Genomic DNA, 16429 nt, shown 5'->3' with positions numbered 1-16429 from the left:
GCCTAAATTTTTGAATTGGTTGTGTATTTTGTGATTTGCAATTGATGAGAAATTGTTGTTTTTGTTGTTTCATGATGGAAAAATAAATTATTATGTTTAATTAAGTGATTTTTGGTAAAAAGGTGTATTAAGGATTAAATTATGAAAATTGTAAATTGAGGGGTCAAATTGTGAAATAAATTGAATAAATGGGCTGCTAAGGACCTAAGGTAAATTTGACCTTGCATGGGTTTGTTGGAATTTTGAATATTTTGTGTTTTGTGAAATAGGGACTAAATTGTGAAAAATGTGAAATGTTAGGGGCTAAAATACAATTTTCCTATTTATGTGTTTTTGGATGAATTTGAGTAAATATATGATTAAACAAGTCAATTTTTTATTGAATTAGATTAAGAAAAGAGGAAATCGAATTTGGATAGGGGAAAACAAAAGTTGTCAAATAGTCGTCCCGGTCCGTTCGTCTTCGTCCGAGGTAAGTTTGTAAGTAAATAAATATCGTTAAATTTGAATGTATATGTGTTATAAATGCTGAATTAAATTTTAATGAATATATATAAATGTCGAATTGTTTTTAAGTATGGGAGAATTGTTTACGAGCTTAATTCGATTGAATTATGACATCTGAAACCCGTACGAACCATTGGATTCCGATATGTGATATCGTGTAAGACCACGTCTGGTACATTGGCATCGATTTGAGATTTACGTGTAAGACCATGTCTGGGACATTAGCATCGTATATGATTTCATGTAAGACTTTGTCTGGGACAGTGGCATCGTTATTTGATTACGTGTAAGACCACGTCTGGGACGTTGGCACTGTACGAGCTTTTTGAGCTATCCGAGTATCTTTTTTGATTTTGAATGGTTCAAAAGGAAATGATATAGCAAAATCGAATGTGAGTTCGAATTAAATTATTCATGTATGTTGAGTTCTTATGAAGTTTGAAAGTAAAGGTAAGTATTGTGGTATAATATGATAATGTGAACTAATTGTTTAAATGTGATTATATAAATATGTGTTTGAAATTAGAAGTATTCGGCCTACTTTATGAATCATATATGTTCTTTGATAAACTATTTACTTATGACTTACTAAGCTATTTAAGCTTACTGTGTGTTTGTTCGTTCGCTATTTTATAGAGTTTGGGAAGCTAGTTACGAGCTTGGGGATCATCAAGGATCATAGTCACACTATCGCTATCATTCGGTACTTTTGAAGTTTGAAACTTTGAACATGTGGCATGTATAGGCTAGTTTTAATACGTTTGTATTTTTGAATTTGTGTATATATAGCCATGCGAAAATGGCTTGAGTTGATGTTAATGCGTGTGTGAATTTGGTTATGCTTTGAACTTATTTTGGAAGTGTATTTTATGGTATATTTTATGTGATATATGAACTTATAAACCAATTTGAGTAATGTCAATGCAATTGATGAATGTGTTTTTGGTTGTGGATTAGTTGGATAGGTTAAGTTATGAATATACCATTGCTTGTGTAATTGGATTTGTTTGTGTGGTTTATGGAGACAAAGAATGTTCATGAATTATGGTTGATTTGTTGGTTATTGAGTCAAGTATAATGTGTTTAGTTAATATGACTAATTGGTTATGAAATTGATATAAACTTTCTTTTTATATAATTATTTTGCTAGCCGAATGGATGAAAAAAAATTGGTTTTGTAAATGACATTTTGGCATGATGCATAGCATATGCAATTTGTCATGTTTTGATTCGGCAATGATATTTAGAAAATGACTAATGTTAGTCAGGTGAGTGTTGCATGAATTAGTTATAAATATGATTGAAATTCGGTCATAAGGTAATGAATTATTATGCTTATATTATTTTGTCTACTAAGTCGTGGGGAATAGCTTAATTTACATTAACACACAAACGTGCATAACATGTGAATTGGTATAGTTATTAATTAGGAAATGGAATAGGGTAGTATTAATTCAGTTATTGTGCGTAGAAATGGCTTTTGTTTTTAAGGTAATGTACGCATATTAGGATAGCATTAAAAGTGTGTTTAACTATGCTGTAATGTTACTATGTGACATATGTGAAGGCATATTAAGTAGTGTAATATGATTTGATTAGTTTTAATATGTACATATGCAGAAGTTGCAACTATATATGCTTGAATGTATTAATGTATGCGCATGGAATTTTAGTGTAACAAGCTTTCTTATAATTTGATAAGTCGAATGCCATGAGTGAGATGTATGTATGGTTTTAATAATGGAGTTTTCAAGCATGTGTAACATGACTTGTGGCAGGCTAGTTGATTCGAATATGTGACTAAAAAGTTGATATTAAAATGATTGAATTTTTGGAGCATAATTTTTATATGTGAAAGAGTTAAATAAACATGTTTTGATTTTGTTAGTTGTATGTTTAATATGACTGAATGTAATTTATATGATTAAATTTGATGATTACTATTTGAATTTAAAATTTATTGTAAATGAGTTATTATAACCTTGTGCATGATCTGAATTGAATGATCGTATTAAGTTATGTTTTGTTCGGTAATGTCTCGTAACCCTAATCCCACGAATGATGCAGATTAGGGTTGTTACTTAGTGGGCATAGGGCGGAGCTGGTGGAGAAGCACCTTTCACCAGAGGATTTGGACAGGAAAACAGAAACAGAATCGTATGGATATTGGATGCTTGTATCCCATAATTTCAAGAGGAATTTAAGGAAGAATTTTTTGAAATTAAGGGGAAACAATCGGTTGGGATAGGATCGAGCTTTTAGGTAATTTCAAACTCCAGTTATAAGGAGGATGAGTCAGTAGAGAAATCAGATAGAGCTGTTGTCGAGGGTGTTAAATCGGTTGGTGGAGGGAAAAATAGTAATGGATTTAGGCTGATAGATGGGTTTAAAACGATTGGGCCTAGGAATGAAAGTGTCTTATGAAAAGGGAAAAAAAGTTTTGGTGAATGGGGTAAAAATTTTTAAGGTTGGTGGGCTAATCAATAAAAGAGGAGTTGGGCTGGTGAGATTGGGCAAATCAAAGGGTTCTTCTAATAGGGAGGTAATAAAGGATGCAGGTAGGAGACACAAAAATGGATTAGGTGGTGGTATAGCTAGTCAAATGAGGGTTTCAAAACAGACGGTGAATGAAGTGCTAAATGAGGATAATCACTCGGTTGTTGTTGTAACACTAAAAACCCAGCCTAGGCGTCTGGACCAAGTTCGAAGAGTTACACTAACGTTATTAGGAAAACCAAGTTTTATAAGCACAATTAAAACCGTTTGACAATTCATAGCAACCATAAAATCTGACCAATAGTTCAACAATTTTAGAAAAGTAGTAGTACTAAGAAATACTGAAACTATATAATAATATAGATAACAGGGTGATAAAGTAGATTGACCGAGCTTCCTCTACACCAACCCGATCAAGCCTGTGAGTTACCTAAAATTCGGTCAACAACACAATGAGTAGAGAACTCAGTGTATAACCAACATAGATTCAATTAGAAGCACAATTATAATAATGAATTCTCAAATCTTAGTTCCAATCAGATTCAGAAATATCCAGCACAAATTTAACGTATCTGTTGCATGGCAGAACAATTTCAGTTTAGATACAGAACAAATCAGAAACATATGCAGGTATTCCTACCCCCATCCACTACATACCATCTCCGACCATCCTAACACACTGTTAAGGGCATTTAATTCCCATCCAGCCCTTCACACCATATAGTGTGAATCTGACACGTTTAATGAGATGCAGACTAGCTACCAGATTGAATTGCGATTAAATGTCAAATTCTCATATAAATCGTGGCTTAGCCACTGAATCATAATAAGTTACATCCTCCTTTACACAATTATTATCCAACATAAATGCAGATCACATATATCAATAATATATACAATTATTCAGATTCAATTAATAGTTAGGTGACACAGACTAGTATCACCGATAGTCATCACAATCAATATACATTTACACAATTAGCATCTCAATCTAAGAGCATCAGATAACATTCATACGGTCTAATTCAGATCATAAATACACTACGGAAGGTCTACATTCATGTTAAATGACGTTTGTGGCCTCCGAGATAAATTCGAAACCTTTCCTACATGCCCGTATGGTTCCACACAGTCAGCTACACGTTCGTGTGTCTACTCGTGTGTCTCATACGAACTATCACATGCTCATGTCGTTTGCTCATATGGTCCTAACTCGCAAACAGTGAGTCATACAATCTGGTCACATGCCCGTGTCTCTGGCCTGTATGGTCTCTTAAAGCAATAGTAAGTCACACAACCTAAGCATACGCTCGTGTCCCTAACCTGTCTGATCCTTACCTTGTACTCAGAGAGCTACACGACCTAGACACATCCGTGTCCTTGGCTCGTGTAAACCCTACATTAACCCGGCCACACACGGCCTGGACACACGCCCATGCCCTTTTCCCGTGTGGCTTGTATTTGATAGATAGTGGCTTACACAACCTATCGCACAGCCTGTTATATGGCTATGTAGCTCACACGGCCTACCACATGACCATGTGGCGTTGACAACCATGTTTTCTGGCATTCAAAATTCGCAAAAACTTGGGTTTCAGCACGCTCCTGAAGTATATTCTGACGTAAAAGCAACGAAGTGGAATCCCAAACCCTAGAACGACCATCCAAAAACCATTTCCGCAACTATTCCCAATGAATCACAAGAATTAACGTACAACTAACTCTTATGTTGAAAACTTCGATACAGCCTGCCCACTCCAATTTCAACACTCACATCGCACGTGATCACAGAATGGAATTAATGTGTTGGTAAAATGATTCTCGCACAATCCTTGCCTAAAGAGGAAGTCAAACGTATGCTTAAAATAGAAAATTTAAGCACTAACACAATTTCACTGAAAAGAAACAAAACAACCGAAACTCGCAAAAATGAAAAGGATTTACAATCAAACTTACACAGAGATCCTCCAATGATATAACAAAAAATGTAAAACCCTCAAATAGTCCCGGTAGCCACTTTACAGACGCAGTGAAAAGAAAAATAAAAGGAATTAAGAACAAAAAAGAGAAAAAAAAAAGAAGGGAAAGCGAATGCAATAGAAAAGGAAAAATGAAAGAGGAAACGTTAAATTCTGTTTTCACCACCGATAAAATTCCTAACATTCAGCAAAATAATCCTTAATGTATACACCAAGACTCAAACATATGACCACTGACATAAGCAGATGATTAACCATTGAACCAGCATGCTCATTCTTGACATAATTTACAGAGAATTAAGTTTAAGTCAGCAACCCAAAAGTAGAGATTAATTAAAAGTAAATTAGGAAAACTTCTAAAGATGTGACTCGAACTCCCGACATCAAACACATAAGCAGAGCACATAACCATAGATACAGAGACTTAATTACTATAGAATCCCATAAATAAACATTCAAAATTTGGAGTTGTAATTGAAAATCCTAGTTAATAGAGGTTGTTGTTGGGACGATGGGCATGAGAGACAGTCGTGATTCGTGGATGGACCATTGAAGGCCATTCCATTGGATTTAGAGAAGGTTGGGATTGATAGGCAGCCTCATGGGTTGGTAGCGATGGATGCAATTATAAGTGTTATGGTTGCATCAACAGATATGGTGGCTGATGACAAAGTTACTTATAATGGTAGTGTTGGAAAGGAAACTGCAGAAGGTGTAGAGCCTAGAGGTAGTTTGTTGCAAAATTGATGGTGAGTGCGTATATTTTTTTTATATGAGTAATTTTATATTTGTTTGTAATTCCCAAGGGTGCGAACACCCTAGGTTTAATCGTCGTTTGAAGGAATATATGAGGGATGAAAAGCTTGATTTTGTGGCTTTGTTGGAATCTTGAGTGATTAGGGAAAAAGCAAATTTGGTAATCAAGAAAACGAGTTTCAAGTTCTCACATCAAATTGAGGCGAGAGGGTCTGCTAATAGAATATGGTTGTTGTGGAATGAGTCTTACACGATAGAAATTATATAAAAAATCATTTACAATTCATACTTATGAAGTTGAAGAAAGGGATTGGCTAATACCTTCTTTTTTGCAGTGGTTTATGGTAGCCCTAAACAAGGTATGAGAAGAAATTTGTGGGAGCAGTTGAGTAGTTCAGCTAGTGATATAGAGGAACCCTAGATGGTAGTGGGAGACTGGAATACAATGTTATTGGATGAAAAGTATGAAGGAACTAGGAAAAACGTGAAGTATAGTTGTGGGTTTTCCAAAATTTTCTATTTGACTATGGAATATCTAATATGAAGTTTGTTGGTTCAAGATTCACTTGGCAACGTGGTACAATGTTGGAGAGGCTTGATAGGGTAATATGAAATTTGAAATGGAACAATGTTTTTCCAATAGCTTGGGTGAACATTTACATTGTTCGAAGTCTAACATAGGCCCTTTGTTGATTGAAATTGATGAAATCGTACAAAAGAAGTTGCAACACTTTCGATTTTTTCAGGGTTGGATGTTGAATGATATGTTTAACGATTTGGTAGCGGCGTCTTGGAAGAATAATGAATTAGTGAGTGAAAATGTTGATTGGTTTCCAAAAATTCCAATGAGTGGAATAAAGTAGTGTTTGGAGACATTCTGAAAAGAAGGCGTAGACTAATTGGGTGTTTGAAAGGTGTCTAAAAGGCAATATACAGTAAAGTAACTAAAAACTTACAAAAGTTATAGGTGAAATTAAATACTAAACTGGAGTGGGTTATTGGCTTGGAGGAATTGTTATGAAAACAAAGATCGAGATGTGATTGAGTTGTTGGTGGAGACCAGAATACGAAACTTTTTCATAACTGGCAGTAACACGAAAAAAATACATTAGAATTGAGGGGTTGAGACTAAGTAATAAGGAATGGTGTTTTGAGGAGGATCATTTGAAGAATGAAGTGGTTCGTTTTCTTCAGGAGTTATACTCAAATGTTGAACATGGTTCTAATAGCTTACCTGATTACGAATTTTTTAGTGAACTGCCTTTAGGGGTTATGAAGCCTTTGAGGTCGATGGTGACAAAAGAGGAAGTAAAGTCAGCACTTGATTCTATGACACCTTTAAAAGCACCGGGTTTAGATGGTATCAATGCAAAATATTATCAGAGCCAGTGGGATATAGTGGGAGAATTTGTGTATAAAATGGTGGCCGACGCATTTGATGGCAAACAATTAGAGCCAACAATCAACAAAATGGTAATTGTTTTACTTTCAAAAGTGAAAAGACCCAAAACTTTGAATTAGTTTTGACCCATCAGTCAGTGTTCAGTGGCATACAAAATTATTACCAAAATGGTGGTGAAGCGATTGAAGTATATTATGCCTAAATTGGTGGCTCCTAACCAGGTTAGTTTTGTGACTAGGCTGTCTATTATTGATAATATTCTGGTTAATCAAGAGGTGATTCACTCAATGAGGTTAGATATGAGGAGACCGAAATGGATGGCTATTAAGATTAATCTCGAGAAAGCATATGATCGAATTCGGTGGGATTTTCTTGAGGAAACTTTGAGGTATGTAAAGCTACCAAGAGAATTAATAACATTGATTATGAATTTTGTTATGGGATTGTCTATGCAAATCTCTTGGAATAGAGATTAGACGAGTGAATTTAAACAAACAAGAGGAGTAAGACAGGGTGAACCTCTATCTCTATATTTGTTTGTTTAATGTATGGAAAGGTTAGGGCATTGTATTCAGCAAGCTATGGTGGATGGTAAATGGTGTCCAATACGTTTATCGGATGATGGGCCTAGTACTTCTCATTTTTTTTTGCGAACAATCTCTTACTATTTTGGGAGGCGGACGTACATCAAGCTAGGGTAATTAATGATATTTTACAGAAGTTTGGGCAATGCTCTAGTCATTGTGTGAATAAAGAGAAATCACAAGTGTTCTTTTTTACTTTTCATGATATTTTACAGAGACTTACCTTGGGTGCTATGAACTTGACTTAGAACAGAGACTTTGATGACAAAATATTCAATGAGAGAATTCTCATGAATAAAGGGATATATTTATAGACGTAAGTGTCAAGGAAATTTTAGGATACCCCTTACTTGACTTAGGAAATGTGTTACTTGCACATTAAGTGTCCCTAGATACACTAAATCTTTATTTTCTAATTCGAGTCTGACTCAATATTTGACTAGCGAACCCCTATTTAGGAACTTACCTTGCGAACCCTAGCTCGTCAAACACACTAACGAACCCTCTTACCATGTCTTTTAGCGTATACAACAAAGCCGAAATGCTTGGTGACCTCCTTACTAATATACTCTTTTGGCAAACCCCCTTTGATGAACTCCCCAGTTTGCCGAAGTATTGGCGAATACTTTCTTGCAAGGCCAAGTTTATTTTGGGAAATAGAAAAATAAATATTGGGTTAGATCAAATTATAAAATATTTGTTTAAAAGCTCAAGAAGTACTTGTAATTGGACCCGATATAGAAGAGGCCCAACAACTCATTATGTTAATAAGGTGGACGGCTAACCCTAGTTAATATTAAATAGGGTTGCCATCATTTATACCCCTAATTAAATAAGGAGTTCATTTTTCTACTTGAAATAAACTTTTACAATTCAACAAGGGTTCTACCTTCTCTTCCTATAATAGATGACATTGGTAGAGCTAAAAACCCAACTTTAAGATATCGTTATTCTTTCTAAAAATTAAGAGACTTTTATTCTCTTAGAGTTAAATATATTTTTTGGAATAACGATTTTGTTGACTTCTATTTAAGAATAGAAATTTTCTTTCTACATAAAAGAAAAAGAATTTGTAGTTCTGTAATTTGATTCAATTGGTTCAAACCCACATTCGAAGTAGTTCGTGGTACGAGAACAGCGAAGAAGATTGTTTGGTTGAAAACCAAGAAGGATAGTGATCTGTCTATCTGAAACATAGGTATGGTTTCGGTCTAGAGTTTATTGTTATAAATATCACAAACCAAGTCGATTTTCAAAATTTTAATTTTTTACTGTGTAAGGAAACCATTTTCAAACTGAATTTTTTCCAACATATAAGTGTATTAAGTTAAGGTGAAATGGCATGTTTCAATATGGTATGACAGAGGTAAAGAGATATATTTGAATGATTTGGTTGGTATGCCTTAATGACGTTGAAATGTTTAGGTTTAATTGATGTATAAATAGTGAATGTCTTGATAAGAAGTTGAACTTGGATGTTTGAACTTGTTTGGCATGTTTTGAATCAAATGGAAGTGGTTATTGAGTGTGAATATTGAAAGGTTTGGTTGGAAACTTTGGCATAGGTACCAAATTGTGCATTTTTGCAAAAAAAATAAATAGAGGCCTCGTCTCGACGACCAACCTCCCTCATTGTAATGTCAACCAATAGTGAGTAATGTCGCGATATCGAATGGCATAAAGTCGTGATGCAACTTACTACTTTGGAGACATCACTACATGGAAGAGATGACATCACGATGTCGGTCTTAAATTTTTAAAACTTTGCAATTTGGCCCTATTTTGTACTTGGGGTTAAAATAAGAGCTTTTGTAAGCTTGTTTAATTCTCGAAAATGATTATTTAACATAATTTGAATATGATTAACACTTGATTACATGTGTAAATATTTGTATGCCATCTAATTGACATGTGGTTGCTCTGGTAATAAATGTAAAATTTCGTAGCTCGAACCTAACAACTGAGTCAAGCGAGGGGTGTTACATGTAATGGTATCAACGCTACGCTTTAGTCGATTCTAGGATTGAAATGTAGCGTGTGTAAAGTCTAGAAATACATGCCACAATATCATGTGGTAATGTGATGCCTTCTGATTCGAATTGACTTTGTTTTCCTATATAATTAAACTATGTCGGTCAAATCTAATCGAATTGTATCTAATGAGGTTGAACATAATACCCTTACTTCTAATTAGAGAGCCGTCTAAAGCTTGCCAGTTCCACAAAGGCTAGGGAATAAGGTGAGAGGTGATTTCTTGCAAATGATGAACTAGTGGTTCACACAATATATGAGAGCTAAGCCTTTAGCTTCTTAGCAACATATACCCCTTCTCCCTTAGTAATGCCTTTTGTGGTTTAAAGGCAAATGTGGAGCGAATGAGTTTAAATGCAAAAAAAATGATGATCTCATGAAAGCCGAGTATTGGTTATAGAACACCATGAGAGTCTTTGACGAATTGATGTGTACTTTGGAGGATTATTTGAGATGAGCAGTATCTCTACTTAAAAAAAACATATCGATGGTGGATAACTTTGACATCTGTGACCCCGAGAGATCGAGTAAATTGAGAATTCTTTAAGGCCGAGTTTAAAAAGAAATACATCAGGCAGTTATATCTAGAAAATGGGGACATGTCAGTAGTTGAATATGAACGCGAGTTTGGTCGCCTCAGTGAAAAGAGCTCGTATCTACCGAGGTAGAAATGTGTACTTATTTCGAGTGGGGATTAAATGAAGACATCCGTATACTTGTAGGGTTATTAAAACTAAAAGAGTTTGTTGTTTTGTCTGAGCGAGCGTAAAAAATGGAAGATATGAGAAATGAAAAGAAACAAGCTAAGTCGAGAAGTCGAGATATTAGAAAGCGCAATATAACCAAATCTTTTCCGACACCTTCATTCAAAAATATAAGAGACTTTCGAAGTCATTCTTCCACTCCTACAGAAAATCTAAGAAAATAAATGTCTAGACAGAGCTATCAACGGCCTCAAGCTACATTAGTGGCTAATGAGAAAAGTGTTTGAAACATGAGTAAAGAATTTTGAGAGCATTGTGGTAAAAATCATTTCGGAGAGTGTAGACTGATCATTTCATGAAAGATTTTCCAAGTAAAGCTGATGCTAGTATTGAGTAAGTTGCGAAGCTGGTGTCAGCTCTATAAAGGGGTAGAAGACTAGGAACTGGTAGTAGTGCTGGTATCAACCGAGTTGGAACAAGAGATATGTCGATAGTTTAGAAGCTCGTACGTCTACTAAGGCTTATGTTATTCGGGTCAGAGAGAAGGTTACTACTCCTGATGTTATTGTTGGTACATTCTCTTTATTTGATATATCTATGCATGTATTGATTGACCCTAGATCAACTAATTCATACATTTGCAATTCATTAGTAGCGAAAAGAAACATACAAATAGGATTGAAAATTTTTAATGTTCAGGTAATCAACCCGTTAAGCCAAAGTGTAATTGTCAATAAAATTTGTATGAACTATCCACTGAAAATTCAAGATAGAGAGTTTGACTAATCTGATGTTGTTTTCATTTGATAAATTTGATATAATCCTCGGTATGGATTGGTTAACTCTTCACAATGTTGTGGTCAATTGTAAAAAGAAAAGAATATTACTTAAAATATAGATGCTAAAATTATAAATATAGAACTCAATAGGTCTGAGTGTTCAACTAATATAATACCCATTGTCACAACTGATTTTCATTAAGGTCCAAAAATTAAGGAAGATTTGGGAGTTAATTGAAATAAATAGTAAGTTCAACGGACTCTACTAAAATATCTAGAAATTTTAAGGGCTAAATGGTAAATAGTTGAGGTTTCAATCCTGGTTTAGTTAAGTTGGAGCCGACTGGTTCCTTAATGGGAAACAAAATGATTAGAGATAGATGGTTTAATTAGGACTTTGGTGACCGTGCGTGAAAAGGGTCATATATATGTATGAGGAGGATTACTCTACAGGCAAAATTATTCTCAGTTTTTATTTTCTTCTCTTCTACATCATCTTCTTTAGTTGCTCCGAAGAAGAGAAAGTTGAGGAAAGCTCTGCATGGTGTAGTGATAGAGAAGTTTGAGTCTGGAAAGTAGAGAATTTGATGAGCTGGTAAGCCTTTTAATTTCTTTATATTAGCAAATTCGATAAAAAGAGAAGTAAGGATTTTTGAAAATTTTGAAAATGATATTGGATTCTGGGTTTTTAAAATTTGAATACCTCCGGTTTAATTGGTGTATGGGTTGTCATGCTTAGCTGTCAGGACGAAGGAGGCTCTGGCATTTGGAAAAGCTAAGCTGGCAAGGTCGAAGGATAGCAGGTGAGGTTTTTTACTCCACCTTTGGGTGTTTGCTGGTTGTTGTGCTGCTTGCATGTTCATGCATAAGGTTGTGTAAATACATAAATGTCTACAAGTATGATATTGGATTTACATGATAAAATTGTGTATCGATGCATTGATATGTGTTGTACTCCATGTTATAAAAGTGAGTGTAATGTTGTGCGTGGAATGTATGTTTATAAAATGTAGAGTACGAAGGGAGTTACTTTGGCGGGTTAGTTAAAGATAAGGAAATTGGCGTAATGGATGAAATGACGAATTTAAAAAGGGATTTGAGGAGGTTTGGCTAAATAAAGAGTCTACTAACTCTACGGAGAGACACCATGAAAATTGTTATATATTGGCTCTATGGAGCGACACCATGAAAATGGTCTACAAGCTTTGCGAAGCGACACCTTGAAAGAGTTTCATTGACTCATTGGAGTCGAAGGTCCATGATGAGTCATTGCATGATCTAGTGAGTGACAAGTACGACTTATGACAAGATGAAGTCTACCAGAAAAGTAAACTTAGAAGCCCATCGGGGCATACATGTGGAAACCAATATATGATTCATGTGACGAGAAGTCAGTTACAACAGCTATGACGTATGAGAATGTTGACAAGCGTGCTGATCAGAGGCCCAACCAAGATGCACTCGAGGATATTTGTGGAAAAAAAAGGGTGTTCTTTTCAGAATATTGTGAATAAGTATCTACCATTAAGAGTCTGCTAGAAGTAACAAATAAGCCAATATTGGTTGTGAGGAAGTGAGACGGATTTTCAGATTTTAATTCTAAGTATTTATTGGTAAGGAGGATGCTAGAAAAGGAAAGTAAGTCAGGGATTATCTTAAATGGGATGTTCGCCAAGGATCGCCAAGGATTATCTTAAGTGGAATGTTAGTCAAGGATTAACAAATGAAGAGGAGATAGTTCGCTAGGGATTATGTGTTTTTGGGAAGTCCATTAGGACTACCTAATTAAGGAAATATCTGTTTGGAGTATCATGAAGAGGGGAAAGTCCAGTTGGGATTATCTTATAGGTACAATTTCGCGAGGAAAGAGTAGTGCTTAAATATCTATCAAATCTTAAATTCGATGGCTATACAGGAAGATAGAAGTAAATGGGTTTCCCTCTAAGAATAGTATATGCCCAAGCTAAGTTATAAGGAAGCAGATAACGAGGATAATACAGTAAGTAGAATTTGGATTTAACGCGGAATGAAGGAATCAGGGTAAGAATCTGCCATTTTGGTGAAACATCTGCAAGGCCACCAAAATTAGTCAAAGTTTGACATGACAGGTCTCAAAAGAAGGTCATCGAAAGAGAACGATTATGTTCAAATCTGCACTGATATATACGCCAACAATATGTTCAGGAAGAACGTAATTGCGTAGTCTATGCTAGTTGAATTGTGAAACCTTCTGTGTTACTTAAGGAGTTTAATTATGTGCATTAATTCTTATTTTTCCCAAAAGTTTGAGAACCTTTTATGAAAATTGTTGTACAGGATTTGACTAAGTTCATTTGAACTTACGAGTGTCTTACTTTAAATGCATGGTCAAAGAATGACTCGAGGATTGTGTGGAGGGACCAAGCCAGACACCATCAAAGCCCACTCGAGTGACGTCGTAGTTGTATCATGCATATAGAGGGGCACCCTTAAAAACTACGCCTCGGGGTTGAAATTAGCGAATTTTTATACTTCTAGGTCACTGTGAATATATATACATGCTTAGTAAAATAAAACTATTGTAAGAACCCCAACACTTGTATAATAGAAAATTTATTAGAAGTTTTAGTTTTGAAGCATGTTCATATCTAAGAGTTTAGGATAAAGTTTTGTGGTAAATATGGGTTAAATCTGGTGTTGTTAAATGTTGTTAAGTAATATGGTCTGATTGTGATATTTGGTACCCGAACCTAGCGATTGGGTCGGGTATAGGGTCTTACATCGGCAATGTCAGCGTGAGAATTGATCAGAAAAGGGTGTGAGACTTATCTGGCATATATTCAGAATACTAGAGTGCCAAGATCCGATATAAATCAAGTTCTAACGGTTTGAGAATTCACAAATTTATTTCCAGAAGAGTTATCAAGCTTGCTTTCCGAGAGAGAAGTTGAACTTGCTATTGAAGTAATACTTGGTATTGCACTGATTTCTATTACACCATACAGAATGATTGATCTGTCGTAATTCAGTGTAGCAAATTAAACTAGTTTTCGCATTTTAGGAGCTTAAATACAAGCATTTTAATTAAGTTTTAATTATGTTTTTGCAACTTCAGTTAAATTCAATAAACTGTGTAATTTAAGTCTTTTTTTTACCTTTGGGGTTGAATGAGGCCTAAGGGTGAGCTAATATACTTTGTGAGCGTGCAAGAGACCATTAGAAGGCGTGTTAACTCGGTACTGGTTGTTGTGTTACAACACGGAGCATTGAATGTCGCGACATAGGGAATAGTAGAAGCATTTCAAGATTGCCTTCAGTGTCACAACACAGCCTGAGGATGTCGTGACACACCCTTGAAGATTGAGTATACTGTCCTCGATGTCGCGACACATGATCTAGTGTGTCGCGACATCACCTCTACATGGGAAATAATTACGAGCTAAGGGCGTTTTGGCCCATACAATCAAACATTAAACACAAGGACAGTAATTGACCTAGGGTTAAGGACGACGACCACTTTAAAGTCTATATGTAGGCTCATTTAACACATGTTATAGACAACTTTCATATTGTATAACTTTCTTCTTATATTTAGTCTTTAGTTTTTCTCTTTCCTTAGACTTTAGGTTTATTTTGGTTTTGTTATTTGTTCTTGTGGAAGAAACCAGATTTGTGAAACATAATCAAACTTTGTGAGGATTCTGCATTCAATTCTAAAACAAAAAAAGTTTCTTCTAAACTTTATACTCTTGAATTATTATTCATGTTTATCAAGTTTATATTGTTTATGAGATCTATAAGGATCTACTCCTTTAGTGGGGGATTAGCGAGTAGAGGTACGATTAATTAATTGTTTTGTAGGGTTCTCTTAGTGGATCAACTGTTCAAAAAAGGAAGAACCTAAACCTTAGGCCTAACAACCCTAAGAAGTCATTAAGTTGAGAATTAACCTAAATTTGGTATATCCTATCCGTGAACACCTTAACCCTGAATTGGTCTAGACTGTGAGGTCGAATGATAAGTAGTTCTTGCCGATTTGTTATTTTATTGGAAGATTGAAAGATCCTGCTGGGATATCGACTAGTTGATTAAACAAGGAAACCCGAAGCAACAGTTGTTTATGATTACTGAAGTGAGCTAATCACCCATGCCCATATTTGATATATTCTATTATTTGATTTCTCGTGCTTTATTTATTTATTTATTTTCTTTCTTCATTATTATTAGTATAGATCACTAAAACCTTTCTTTTTATCTCATCGTAATATAATTCATTTAAAGTACTAATTAGATCTATTTATGCTTAGGTTAGAATTAATTTAGTGCCCGTCTCCCTTGTGTACAATCCTTGGAGTACTCATCTACTCCGTTGTAACTATATTAAAACCTGACCCGTATACTTATGAATACTGCCTTTTCATATATTTTGTGTAAGATTTCTACTTTGGACGTTGGTATGTCCGAAGGCGGTTAATGACTCCAACTGAATTGAAAGAATTGAAATCTCAACTCAAAGAACTTTTAGATTGGGGATTTATTCAACTGACTGTGTTACGTTGGGGGGCTCTAGTGTTGTTTGTGAAAAAGAAAGCCTTGAGATTGTGTATCGACTATCGACATTTGAATAAAGTCGCCATAAAGAACAAGCATCCGCTACCCCGAATTGACGATTTGTTTGATCAACTGAAGGGAGCAACCTTATTTTCTAAGATTGATCTTTGGTCGAAATATTATTAAGAAAGGACGAGGTCCCAAGCATTGATTTAGTATCCAAGTTCCAGTTACATCATACACAACTGTGTAAGTGGAAGTTTTTGCCTAAATCATTTACAATTCTTTATTTGTCTCTGCATTATAATGATTTGATTTTAGTTTATAGTTTCCCAAACATTTATTTATACTTGTAATTATATTCTATTATGCCATAAAAGACATTTCGCAGACCTTGAACAATTGGTAAAGGTAGAGGCCTTAGGTTTTGAATACCCAAATTCGAGGCCTATAATGTGTAATTATATGCATGGGTTTCCGCGTCCCATCCTGTGAAGTTGCCATGTGTAGATTTTAGTTCAACTCATTGGCTTTAGTTTGGATTGTATCAGTTCTTAGTTCGTTTGTACTATTTGTGACAACTTAGACAATTTATTTGTGCTATAATAATTTGATATTTGTGATTACTCGGACATGTATTTATATTGTATTTTTGGTACAT

Source organism: Gossypium hirsutum, chromosome D02, assembly GCF_007990345.1.
Source record: "Gossypium hirsutum isolate 1008001.06 chromosome D02, Gossypium_hirsutum_v2.1, whole genome shotgun sequence".
NCBI classification, from domain to species: Eukaryota; Viridiplantae; Streptophyta; class Magnoliopsida; order Malvales; family Malvaceae; genus Gossypium; species Gossypium hirsutum.
This window is presented reverse-complemented; position numbering follows the sequence as displayed.